Here is a 13,370-nt window from a genome sequence, read left to right as displayed (position 1 = left end):
GCTTAGATATTGTTTGTCTGCAGATGCATTCTGCACACTGGGTCATGTGGTAGATCATGGATGTGACACTCCCATTGAGTTCTTTGTAGTCCACTCCCCGTTTGTAGAGTAAGTAGAACGCAGTTGCGAAGGGAGACAAGCTCTGTTCTTGATCTTCCTTAGTAATGTTCCTTATGCATAGATCCCAAGTTCGTTATACTATAGATGAGAGTGTATATACTTGGGTGTACAAAAGACTTAGTAAATAAGGAATGACTTAGGAATCTTTTTCTCTTAACGAATCTCCTGCTTAGTCATACTATATTTTATGAGTCTCTATTTCAATCTCTGGAATACCATTATTACCTTACACTTATTATATATTTATCCCTTGACTTACCCCTGCCATAGCGTGAGAGTGATTTTATCATAAGTATATATATATATTTGTCAATATCTCTATGCCAACACAACTCTGTAACTCCTCCCTGTGGATAAAATATAAATAACGATACTCAGTATACTCACGGGTGAAATGCTACAATGGTACATTATCTGTGCGCTTGCGGATTACTTAGTATATATATAAATTTACAAGTGTTCTCAATAATTAACAATAACGCATTTCTGGCATCATGCTAGAGATGACAACTTAGTAAAGAGTGATGCTAAGAAATGTCAACAAGCATTTATTGCGCCATTGCCGGGGAGGGGCACATGGCTATAGAGAATTGATAAATAAATACTTATTGATAAAATCATAACCTCTGCTTTAGCAGGCTTACCCTTGTTTGTCTTCGTTCATATCTTATACAGGGTATTGCAGACTTAGTTGTGATTCACCAACAACTTCCTATCAGAATCAAATCAACCTAATTCAGAGAAAGCTCAACACCAGTTTCTGAGCTATGGCTGACAAAACTTTGTGTGAATTATCTGCTCCAAGAACTAAGAACATCCGCACTGGACCAACACTCAGAACCAACAACCTTGAGTTTGAGCTCAAGCCAAGCCTCATCAACATGATGCAAGCTACCCCATTCAGTGAAAAGGCACAAGAAGATGCTAGTGCTCACCTTTAGAATTTTCTGGAGATTAGCAGCACGGTCATCATCAAGGACGTTGCTCAAGACATCATACTACTCCGCCTGTTTCCATTCTCACTAGTGGGAAGAGCGAAATAGTGGTTCTACATCAACAAAGATCACATCAACACTTGGGCAAGGTGTTCAAAGGCCTTGCTAGAAAAGTTCTTCCCTGTGGGCAAAGACCAATGCCTTAAGAGGAAAGATTTCTAATTTCCAACAGCAGAAGGGAAAAACCATTCCAGAAGCATGGGAACATTTCCAAGAATATATTTCAGATTGCTCATCTTGGGCTGGAAGATTGGTTGTTTATGCAAAACTTTTACCATGGATTAACTCAGAAAGCCCATGAACAACTCAATGCCACTGTTGGAGGATCATTTATGTTACTCACCCTTAGAAAAGTTGAAACTCTTATGGAAAAGATAGCCTCTAATCAAGGCTGGTCTCAATGCAATATTCAGTAATGCAATAAGAGCGAAGAAGTACTAGAAATGGTGTGTGCACTATCAACCAAGATGCACATACTGCTGAGTTGGCTTGAACAACGAACCAATTATAAGAAAGATCGTTAGGCTATTCAAGATGCCTTTAATTCCCAAAATGTATGTGGAGAATACTTGGGGTAGAATATCAGGAGGATGCAAATATCATCAATAATTCTGCTCCACAATAACAGAGACAAGGGTGGAATCAATAACAACGATCGACTTACCAAGGTAAGTACCCAGGTAATTACTATAATACTCCTAAACAACCATCCTTGAGAGACCGGATCTTAGAACAAGCTAGGATTAATGAGGATATTTCTAAGAAGCTTGCTTTTAATGATAAGGTCCTAGAAAGCATAAATACTAAAATGGATAGTTTTTCTTCTGCTATAAAAGACCAACTTAGCTATAATAAAAATATAGAATCTCAATTAGCCCAGTTGGTTGCTGCTCTGCTGTTTACCACTAACCTTGAGAAGGTAAACGCCATAACCATAAGAGGTTGTAAGTCTACTCGTGATCCACCATATCTGGTAAGGACATGTAAGACACCAGTGGTAGTGCAGGAAGAGGAGAAGAGAACCGATGAAGTTGAAAAAGTTGGGCCACAAGAGTGAGAGTTACAACAAGATTTTCATGACATGACCCTCCTACTATTTCCACGTAGAAATTGAAAAGCCAAAATGGATGAACAGTTTGGTAAATTCGTAGAGGTAATTCAAAAGTTATATATCAATATTCTATTGCTAGATGCCATGTAGGTACCTACCTACGCGAAGTATCTCAGATACATCCTCAACAACAAAAGACCATTGCCTTCCACTGAGGTAATCAAGTTAATGGAGGAGTATAGTGCGATCATCCTAAACACTTCACCTGTCAAGAAGAAGGATCCAGGATGCCCCACTATCGACTGTTCAATCGGGAGCCAGAACTTTGAGAATGCGTTATGCGATCTTGGAGGAAGTGTCAGTCTCATGCCCAAAAAAGTCTTCGACAAGCTCAACTATTCAACCCTCACGCCAACATCAATGTGCTTGCAACAAGCCGACCAATCGGTCCGCTACCCTACAGGAATCGTTGAAAACATTTTGGTTAAAATACGAAACTTTTTTGTTCCCATAGATTTTGTAGTACTTGACATGCAGGAAGACATGAAGACACCCCTCATTCTTGGGAGACCCTTCCTGAGCACTACAAATGCTCATATTGATGTCAGAGTTGGAGAGATTAAATTTCATATTAATGGAAAGGAAGAGTGGTTCGCTTTCAAGCCAAGATAGGAACAATGCTCCAATCTGGAATGGCATGAGAAGCGAGTATCAAGGTCTCCATCTTCGAGACCTACTGACGCACCTGAAGAATAAACTCAAACTGAGAAGTCTGGTTCGGTGGACTTAAAATTCCGAACCCTCGCCGGGAGGTAACTTGGTAGTTATCCATATTTACTATTTCATACTACATTAATCATTTTATCCTAGCATATTTACTTTTCAACACCTGCATCATGAAAAAATTCTCATCATGGCATTATAAAAACTTAAGACCCATGTAAATAATTTTTACGGAGTAAAAACCCGTATGAAATATTTACCGTGGAGGCATAAAAATTTAAAAATACCATCATTCATCTTGTTATATTTCATAGTATCATAAAATATTTTTGCATTCCATATATATATATATAAGTATGTATACGGTAAAAATATAGGCTCATGGTACCCACTCAACCACCACCTATCACTTCCATCACCTCCATAACCACCACTATCACCTCTTTCCACTCTCCACCACTACTGATCATATCTCTGCACATATCCACCAAAAGGAGCACTCACCTTGCTTAACCATGAAGTAAAGAAGATCAGGAAATTGGAGAGGCCATTTGGCCAAGGTGTGGGGCCGGCCTATCGGCCTATTGCTGCGCCGCCTATAGATCCCACTTCTCCTGCTTGCTCTCGGCCTCACCCATAACTGCAATGCAGCTCCTGAGTTCGAAATTCCAATTCTAAATTTCGTAGTTGAATTTTCCTTGGTAGAAGCAGTGTTGGAGTAAGAAAGAGTGAGGAAGTTTGGGTGTGAAAGTAGTGCTAAAATCTTGAGAAAGAGAGAGTGTTGACATTTCTTAGCATCACTCTTTACTAAGTTGTCATCCCTAGCATGATGCCAGAAATGCATTGTTGGTAATTATAAATGACACTTGAAAACATAGAGGAAAATTATATATATATTAAAGTATCCGCAAGTGCACAGATAATATACCATTGTAGCATTTCACCCGGAAGTATACTAGATATCATTATTTATATTTTATCCACAGGGAGGAGTTAGTTGTGCTGGCATAGAGATATTGACAAATATATATATACTTATGATAAAAATCACTCTCATGCTATGGCAGGGGTACGTCAAGGGATAAATAAATGATAAGTGTAAGGTATAAATGGTATTCCAGAGATAGAAATAGAGACTCATAAAATATAGTACGGCTAAGTAGGAGATTCGTTAAGAGCAAAAGATTCCTAGGTTATTCCTTATTTACTAGGTCTTTTGTACATCCAAGTATAGACACTCTCATCTATAGTATAACGAACTTTGGATCTATGCATAAGGAACATTACTAAGGAAGATCAAGAACAAAGCATGTCTCCTTTCGCAACCGTATTCTACTTACTCTACAAATGGGGAGTGGACTATAAAGGACTCAACGGGAGTGTCACATCCGCGATCTACCACATGACCCAGAGTGCTGAATGCATCCGTTGGCAAACAATATCTAAGCACCATGCTTACATAATGTCGACCACTTAACTCACTCGAGTACTGAGCTAAGAGCTTTGCGAACATATGCATAAATTCATCATCAATCATAACTATATCAAGCATATAACTAGAGCAAACTAGGAACATAATAAATAGCAATATAATATTGAAGTGGCACAATGGCTATACCAGTCTCTAGACGGCAGATTTGGAATCCTGAGCAGTAGCCCACACTCTACTTGAACCTTGCTCGCTAGCCTATACTAGAAACTTGAAGAATTGGAGCTCTACTCTCTTCTCTGTGGAAATCCTAATTTCTGTTCTAAACTTGACTAATGGCAGCGTGCTCTGGAGGGGGGACAGGGGCTGGTTATATAGGCCAGAGCATCCAACATGAGCCATTGGATCAAACCGACTTGAATAAACGGCGTAGATGCAATCCTTAAGGCGATGGAGATCCGACTCGTCCTCTGCTTCGGTGATGTGGCTTCTGGAGTCCTCTGGAACCTTCTTGAGTTGGTTTTGCCATGGATAAGCGTGATTTTATTTGACGTTTTGATCCGCCTTGATGGTTCTCTAAAATAACCCTGCTGAAAACACAAATTCACCAAAACACTAGAGATCCCCTAGGGGTTTAAATTCTTTATGTTGCTATTCATTATGTTTCGAGTTTGCTCTAGTTATATGCTTGATAATGTTATGTACGATTGATGATGAATTTATGCATATGTTCGTAAAGCTCTTAGCTCAGTACTCGAGTGACTTAAGTGGTCGACATTATGTAAGCATGGTGCTTAGATATTGCATGTGGATGCATTCTGCACTCTAGGTCATATGATAGATCGTGGATGTGACACTCCCATTCAGTCCTTTGTAGTCCACTCTCCGTTTGTAGAGTAAGTAGAACGTGGTTGCGAAGGGAGATAGGCTCTGTTCTTATCTTCCTTAGTAATGTTCCTTATGCATAGATCCAAAGCTAGTTATACTATAGATGAGAGTGTATATACTTGGGTGTACAAAAGACTTAGTAAACAAGGAATGACTTAGGAATCTTTTGCTCTTAACGAATCTCCTGCTTAGCCGTACTACATTTTATGAGTCTCTATTTCTATCTCTGGAATACCATTATTACCTTACACTTATTATATATTTATCCCTTGACTTACCCCTGCCAAGCATGAGAGTGATTTATCAGAAGTATATATATATTTGTCAATATCTCTATGCTAACACAACTCCATAGCTCCTCCCTGTGGATAAAATATAAATAACGATACTCGGTATACTCCCGGGTGAAATGCTACAATTGTACATTATCTATACGCTTGCGGATTACTTAGTATATATATAAATTTACAAGTGTTCTCAATAATTAACAATAACACATTTCTAGCATCATGCTAGGGATGACAACTTAGTAAAGAGTGATGCTAGGAAATGTCAACAGCTGGCCGGCCCATGCGAGCAGGGAAGGGAGCGGGCCGCTACTGGGCCGCTGCGCTAATGCTGCCGCTATGGGCCAAAAACCAAAGGGAAAAAGAAAAGAAAAAGAAAAGCTTTATTAATTTTTAAGGCCAGATTTTAATTAGGGTTTTCACTTATTTTCATTTTAGACAAAGCCTAAGCACACTTAGAGCAAACAACGAAAAATGTGGAGCAGCATGAATACAACATTTCAAGGTTTCTACCTTACATTTCATTTTAGGATTCTTATAAATCATTAATATTTGCCTAAGAAAGTAAATCAACTAATTGAATTAAATCAATTTAAATCCTACTTTTGAAAAGCAAAGATTTATGGTGTTATACAGCGCGACAAAATGGCAAAAGGTCTAGCCTTTGGCCCTCCAAAGGGGGAGAACGCGACGGTGCTGCCATGGTGTGCCCACGACGGCAAACTAGGGTCTAGGGAGTTCTAGACGGTCAACCAATCTAGGTGGCTAGGCGTACGGTGACACGACGAACATCATCGGCTCATCCCCGAGCTTCGAGGCGGCCAGCATCCACAAAATCACCTTTGACATGACATCGGCGAGGGAACATGGTGGCTCTGGCATGGCGGGGTGGCCAGCGGCTCCTGGGACTCTTCTCTGACAACCAGCTAGCGCGAGGTGTGTCCCTTGCCGAGATGGCTTTCTACCTCCATCGTCCAAGTACGGGTGGAAAGGCTCCACCATGCCCGTGCTCTGGCCATGGCGAGCGCGCTCGGTGCACATGTGTACGCCGGTGTTCCTGAGCATCCAAGGCTCGGCATGGCCACATGAGTGCTCGTGAAGGTGCGCGTGGGTGCGTTGTGTTCCATGGTGGCCAAAGGCGTGGCCTTTGGGCCCCTCAAGTAGGGAGACCACGTCAGTGGACATGGCGACGGCGAGTAGAGGAACCAGCGGGGCTCACTGTGGGGCACGGGGTGGTAGGCTAGCGGTGCGTAGGCAAGTTGTGGCTGTGACGAGGTGAAGTAGTGCCGACAGACCCGTGTCAGCGACGAAGACGATCGGCGTCGTCCTCGGCTCTGACGGCATTCCGGCGGCTCCGGTGCTCCCTCTTCCTCCTCCCTTCTCATGGCTTGGCGTGGGACGAGTGAGGCCATATAGTGCCAGCGGGGTGGTTAGGAGGGCTAGGGCACTGGGTCTCGGCTTATATAGCCACGCTCGGCTATGGTGAGCACGACGGACGGTGGATGAAAGTGGAGGGGCACGTGTAGGGTAGATGGGGCCTCAAGGCTAGGGTCTAGGGTTCGGCGGGGAGCATGGGAGGCTTTGGCACACTCCATTTTCGATCACCGACGGTCAAAAAGGAGGACGGGGTGGCGTCAGCGGGCCGGGGCCTCGGCGGTGACGTCAGCACGGCGCAGATCTAGCTGGGACAGGTTGGTGAGCCGTGGATCATGGACGTGGTATCCATCCATGGGTGCGCGTCCAACGGCTCGGAGGCAAACGGCTCTAGGAGAGCGACGCCCGAATATTCCCAACCGGCGCCTGCTCTATTTTGCAAAAGCTAAGGAGGGAGCCAGGGTGGGGGATGATAGCGGGGTCCTGCCTGGCAGTAGCAGCATGGAGGGGAAGGGGCGAGGCGCGACTGCTAGGCTGGTTGGGCCGCTGCTGCTTCGCGGGCGTGGGTGCGCGAGCGGGGCCGCGACATGGGCTGCTGCGGCTGCGTGGCTGGGCCTGCTGGTGGCGCTGGACCGCTTCCTGCTTTTCCTTTTTCCCTCCTTTTATATTCCTTTTCTATTTTTGAAATCTATTTTTAGGGTTCCTATACTAGTATATGTGTACCCAATGCTTGTATGCAAGTATGGGTGGGGCCACTAGGTCCACTAAGGTTCAGATTTGGGCTAGAGCGTTGGAAGCACACACAACAAGTTGAATTAAAATAAGTTGGTCACAATTTTATTAACAAGCATAAATCCAAAAAGAAGCAACTCATATTGTTAATTCAAATGCATATGCTCAAACATTCTATCTTGGGCTCTACTTGTGCAACTATGAAGGTGGTTTCCTAGTATGCACACTCACCATGCATGGGTTTACTTGAAAAAAAAATTAAGTTGTGATTTTTGGGTTCTTCGAAAACCTGGGTCGTTACAGGACCCTAGCGAGATACACAAGGAGAAACTCTCTAAGGTGGAGCTGCTGGTTGCACCACCGCTAATTGCTTAGTTTTATCATCTTCTCGCTTATGCAGAGTAGACCCTCTTTTTTTAAATGGCCGATTCTAGGAATCGGCATTTTTTGTTGCTTGTACTTAGTCATAAGCCTATCAAAGGTGCATTGCTTCTTCACGAACTCTCTCTAGTTCTTCTTTTCATTGGTCTTCTAGGTGCCAATCTCCATCCGTTGCGGAACAAATGTGCGCAAAACACGAACACCAGAGGATTCGGGGCTGCTAGAACCAGGGGAGTCGGCTAAGCCGACTAGGGCAGTTGGCTTAGCCGACTTGGCTGAGCTGGGAGTGGAGTCGGCTAAGCGGACCCCTAGGTCGGCTGAGCCAACTGGCTCTACTGCATGTTGGAGTCGGCGTGGCCAACTAGTGGAGTCGGCCTAGCCGGCCTCTGCTGTGCCACCGCTGTCTCATACCACCACTGTCTTCTCAAATATTGCGGTGATCTTGAGATTGTTCTTGCCATCATCATCCTTTTCAAGCACCACCTTGCGCCCCGAATTCTTTTTGACATTTGGTGCAACACGTGATTCGTCGATAATCACATTTTTGCCTTGAGCTTTATCGGCTTGCTCTGGATGAATCAAAATAGCAGGTGACCCTACTTTGGCCATATATATGGGAAAAGGGGACATATCAACTTGCATCTCAGTAAGACTCAATCGTCCCTCATTAAGGGCTGATTGGACCTGCCAACAAAAAATATTACAATCATTAGTGGCATGAGAAAAAGCCTTATGATTTTTGCAATAAGCCTGTCTCTTCAACTCATCAGCAGAAGACAACGTATAATTAATTCTAATATAACTGATTTTAAGCAATTCATCAAAGATTTGGTCATATTTAGAGAAATCAAAAGTAAATTTAACTTCCTCATTTCGATTTTTATGAATCGGCTTGAGAGAAGGACAAGTAAACGATTTATTCTCTATTGGCCATTTAGTTTCAGTAGCTAAGGACTCTTTGTTATCATCATCAGCACAGTCAGAATAATCATCAATAACATGAACACCCTGACGATGTGACTTGTAAGCATCATGAGACTCTTTAAGGCGTGATTCAATTGAAACGGCCTTTTGAATAACTTGATTAACATTGTGAAACTCATAATGCTCAAGTTTCTCTTTAATGCTAGGATGTAAACCAACAAAGCATAAATCAGTTAAGTCTCTTTCAGAAATCATCAAATGAAAAACATCGATTCTTAATCTTTCTAAATCATTTGAAGAAATCAAGGACAAGCTCACCACGCCCTTAACGAACCGATGCAAGGTGAGACAATCTGATTTCATGAGCACCATTTTAAAAATGATTATGAAAATTTTCTTCTAGTTCAGCCCATGAACCAATAGAACAAGATGGTAACGAAGTAAACCATGCAAAAGCTGTGCTAGTAAGAGATAATAGAAAATTACAAACTTTCATAAAATCATAAGCACTAGCTTCACCCAATTGTGCAAGAAACATGCTAATATGCTCCATAGTTGATTTACTATCATCACCACTAAATTTCTGAAAATCAAGTACCCTCCACCCATCAGATGCTTTCATGAAATCATAAGTAGAAGGATACGGCTTTTGATATGTATTCCTATTAGATTTAAATTGTACACCTAAGCTACTCTCGAGAGATTTAGATAATTCTTCCTTAAACCGATTCAAAGCATATCAAAATCGGTACTAGGAGCATTAGGAGAAACATTAAATGTACGAATTTGACTAGGTGACTTCCGTGGGTTTGGTAAAACTGTGTGCCCCGTCGAAGTTCCATTTGCTGATGCTCCATAATCGGTTCAAAGAGCACAACCCGAACTTTGTGCACCAGCAGTTGTACGTGTGGATGTGCTAGCACCATGTTGATTGTCCTTATCAGTTTCAGACGCCAAAGGGGCCGATTGAAATTGGCTAGCAGATGCATGAGAAGTTTGATTTTCATAAAAAATTAAAGGCATACTGAATTGAGGTTGGTGCACGGCACTCGATTGATCACAATCAGTTGTCTTGCCCTCTAACTTATCCATACGTGCTTGAAGTAAATTAGGGAGATGCTAAAGATTATTATGATGCAGATTCCTCTCATCTATCAACATCTGAGCAAAATTAGTATGGGTAGGATAAGAATCGGTATTTACCTCCTCATCATACTTAGCTTTTCCGTCGCCCTTCTCCTCGGCACCTGAAGATGCGGACACTGTAGCATCGCCGTAGGCGGGATCACGGAATTGAGTGACCTTGTCGTGCCGATTCTTAGTGCAACTCTCTAAGAAAGCCTTGACATCAACATCGAGCTTGGCCTGAAGCTTCTAGCGTAACTCATCTCGAAGCTCATCTATGGATTGATGAAGCACCATGTTACCTTCATTGAAGGGGTTCGTCTTGTCCCCCTTGTCCGAGGCAACACCGTCGTTGCCTTCCATGTTGCTAGTAGATTGAATCTTGGATCGCTTTGCTTTTCCCAACGGAGTCGCCAAAAAGTATGTTGACGTTGAAGATGACTCCAAGCCAACACACCAACAGGGCCTTGGATGCCAAAAGAGAATGTAGATCAACCTGCAACGCAGCAAGAACGCAGCGTAACCGACTAAACCGATCTAGAGACCGATAAGGCCGATGTAGAGCCCGTTCTTGGCTGAAAAACTCCCGAACTTCTCCCGGGAAGACCCGCCGGGGAGGAGCATGTGGATGATCTCTTAGGACCAGCAAGGCCGCCTAGGAAGCCAATAAATCTCTCCAGGAGACGTGCCAAATAGCAGGAGGGATTGAAGGAGTAAAAGGGGTGAAAGGAGTTGATAGATGTGTTTTTTTTTACGATTGGATAGATGGGAGCTCAATCGGCCATGATCCTCTCATATATATAGAGGGTGGTCTTATCCCAGTAGAAAATATCTCCAAGATGCGTTCTCCAAGTTTTCTACGTCAAAAACATACCAAAAATTAATTTGGAAACCAACTTGACTCGGAATCCAGGACGAATCGGCTTAGCGACATGTCGGCTAAGCCGACTTTTGCGGGTTCGGGCAGGTGCCTGGCTGGCCGGTGAAGTGAGTCGGCTTAGCCGACTCTAGCAGTCGGCTAAGCCGACTGGGGGTGACTGGGTCTGCCCGGCTGGCCGGTGAAAGTGAGTCGGCTTAGCAGACTGGGGGTGACTGGGTCGGCTAAGCCGACTGCAAGAGTCGACTAAACCGACTGGCTGCGGCTCGTCACGGCTCGCCATGTTCTCCGCGCGTTTCGTTCATTATTCTGTTGCGCCGCTTGACACATTTTTGAGTGTCAACAACTATGAAGCTACATTCATCGGACCATCGGACGGATGGCGAAGGAAGAACCAATGGACTATCCGATGCAGTATAAAGACAAGAGACAATCCAAATCAAGGAACCGGACGGTCTGACGGTGGTGAACTTGAGCAATAGAGGAAGCCTCGGATTATTTCTAGCCAACAGCTAGTTCAACTGTGAGAAGGCACGTGACGATCAGATAGTGACCAAAATATAAGTAGTGAATCGTCCACATAGAAAAGTTGCATCTTGTTTCCAATGGCTATTTGAGATGGAAGGGCTATATATAATTAATTTCACAAAGTATTTGGAGGTTGTTGCAATTCCCTAAGACTAGGAGAAGCTAGTGCAAGTATTGGAACGAGATAATTCCTTATTTGACACCAGACAAATGACATATTCCTTTCTTGGCCCTCGAAATTTTTTTCTTCCTTATTTGACACTGACTTCAACTTTCGTTCCCAAATTAACATTCCGTTGGAATTCCCGTCGTGGAACCGTCAAATGCCCTGCGAAAAGACAATGTTGTCCATGTGGGTCCCACCACCCTTCTCCCTTCTTTCCTCCCCTTCTCCCTCCTCTCCTCCACACTGGAGCCTCCCCCTGCAGCCACGCCGGAGCTTCCCTCCTAGGCGGCCGCGCCTCCCTGCGACTCCTCGGCGGTCTGCGCCTGCCGACGACGCTCGGGCGAGCACCGCCGGTGCCTGGACGCGCATGGGCCTGGCGCACGGAGGTGACTCGCCGGGAAGGACAAGGCGAGCCCGGTGGCATGGACTCGTCGGAGGAGGCCGAGGCGGCGCTGGTGCACAAGATCTCCGGCCTGGCCGCCGCCATCGCGAAGCTGCCGTCGCTGAGCCTGTCGCTGGAGGTGAACGCGCTCTTCACCGACCTCGTGACGGCCTGCATCCCGCGCAGCACGGTGGACGTGGAGCACCTGGCCCCGGAGCTGCAGCGCATGCGCGCGTCGTTCATCCGCCTCTGTGCCGACGCCGAGGCCCTGCTGGAGGCGCACTACTCCGACCCGCTGGCGACCTTCGACAACCCGCTGGACCACCTGACGCTCTTCCCCTACTTCAGCAACTACCTGCTGCTGAGCCAGCTGGAGCACGGCCTGCTGGCGCACCACGTCCCGGGCACGCGTCGCCTTCGTCGGCTCCGGCCCGCTCTCGCTCAGCTCCCTCGTGCTCGCGGCGTGCCACCTCCCCGCCGCCGCCTTCGACAACTACGACATCTGCGGGGATGCCAACGACCGGACGCGCCGCCTCGTGAGCGCCGACGCCGCGCTCGCTGCGCGTATGGCGTTCCGCACCTCCGACGCGGCCGACGTCACTAGGGACCTGGCCGGATACGACGTCGTCTTCCTGGCGGCGCTTGTGGGCATGGCCGCCGAGGAGAAGGCCCGCGTGGTGGAGCACCTCGGGAAGCACATGACCCCCGGCGCCGCGTTGGTGGTGCGGAGCGCGCACGGCGCGCGCGGGTTCCTGTACCCGTCGTGGACCCCAAGGAGATCCGCCGGGGTGGCTTCGACGTGCTCGCCGTGCACCACCCGGAGGGGGAGGTGATCAACTCCGTCATCATCGCGCGCAAGCTTGTCCCCGCCGTCGACGCGCACGCCGTCGCTGGGAGAGGGAGAAGGAGAGGAGAGGAGGGAGAAGGGTGTGGAGCATGGGCAAAATCGTCTTTTCGCAGGGAACTTAACGGTGGTTGGATGGAAAATCGAACAGAGTGTCAATTTGGGAACGAAAGTCGGAGTCAGTGTCAAATAAGGAAGAAAAAAATTTCGAGGGCCAAAGAAGGAATGAGTCATTTGTCTGGTGTCAAATAAGGAATTGTCTCTATTGGAATACCCCATCCACAATACAAGTGTATACTGATCACACATCCAGGGCATAGGGATAGAGTTTAGAACTCATCTCTGTGAGAGTTGGGCTCTGTATCTTGAGGGCTTAAGTGATTGAGTTATTGTACCCTTATAATCTTGGTGAGCCACTACGGAGTCTTCTGGTGATGTCGACCCTCCAATCTTGGTGTGGAAGGGCATAAACTTGGTGTGTGGGGATGAGGAAATCCCCTTCTTGGTGGGAAGCTTTGTAATGGACAGCGGCAAGGTGACTGGG

The 13,370-nt window shown here is 45.6% G+C and overlaps 1 non-coding gene and 1 pseudogene across 1 annotated transcript; one reads left to right on the top strand and one right to left on the bottom strand.

The window, feature by feature from the left end:
• Nucleotides 1–1,254: 1,254 nt before the first annotated feature.
• Nucleotides 1,255–1,359, bottom strand: LOC136468169 (small nucleolar RNA R71). Its single transcript, XR_010761706.1, has one exon. It is a non-coding gene; the product is annotated as a small nucleolar RNA R71 (small nucleolar RNA).
• Nucleotides 1,360–12,022: 10,663 nt separating this feature from the next.
• On the top strand, nucleotides 12,023–13,078 carry LOC136465728 (nicotianamine synthase 9-like; annotated as a pseudogene).
• Nucleotides 13,079–13,370: the final 292 nt, after the last annotated feature.

The sequence above is a fragment of the Miscanthus floridulus genome, chromosome 7 (genome assembly GCF_019320115.1).
Source record: "Miscanthus floridulus cultivar M001 chromosome 7, ASM1932011v1, whole genome shotgun sequence".
Classification (NCBI taxonomy): domain Eukaryota; kingdom Viridiplantae; phylum Streptophyta; class Magnoliopsida; order Poales; family Poaceae; genus Miscanthus; species Miscanthus floridulus.
The sequence above is the reverse complement of the archived record's forward strand: the minus strand, read 5'-3'. Positions and strand labels throughout refer to the sequence as shown.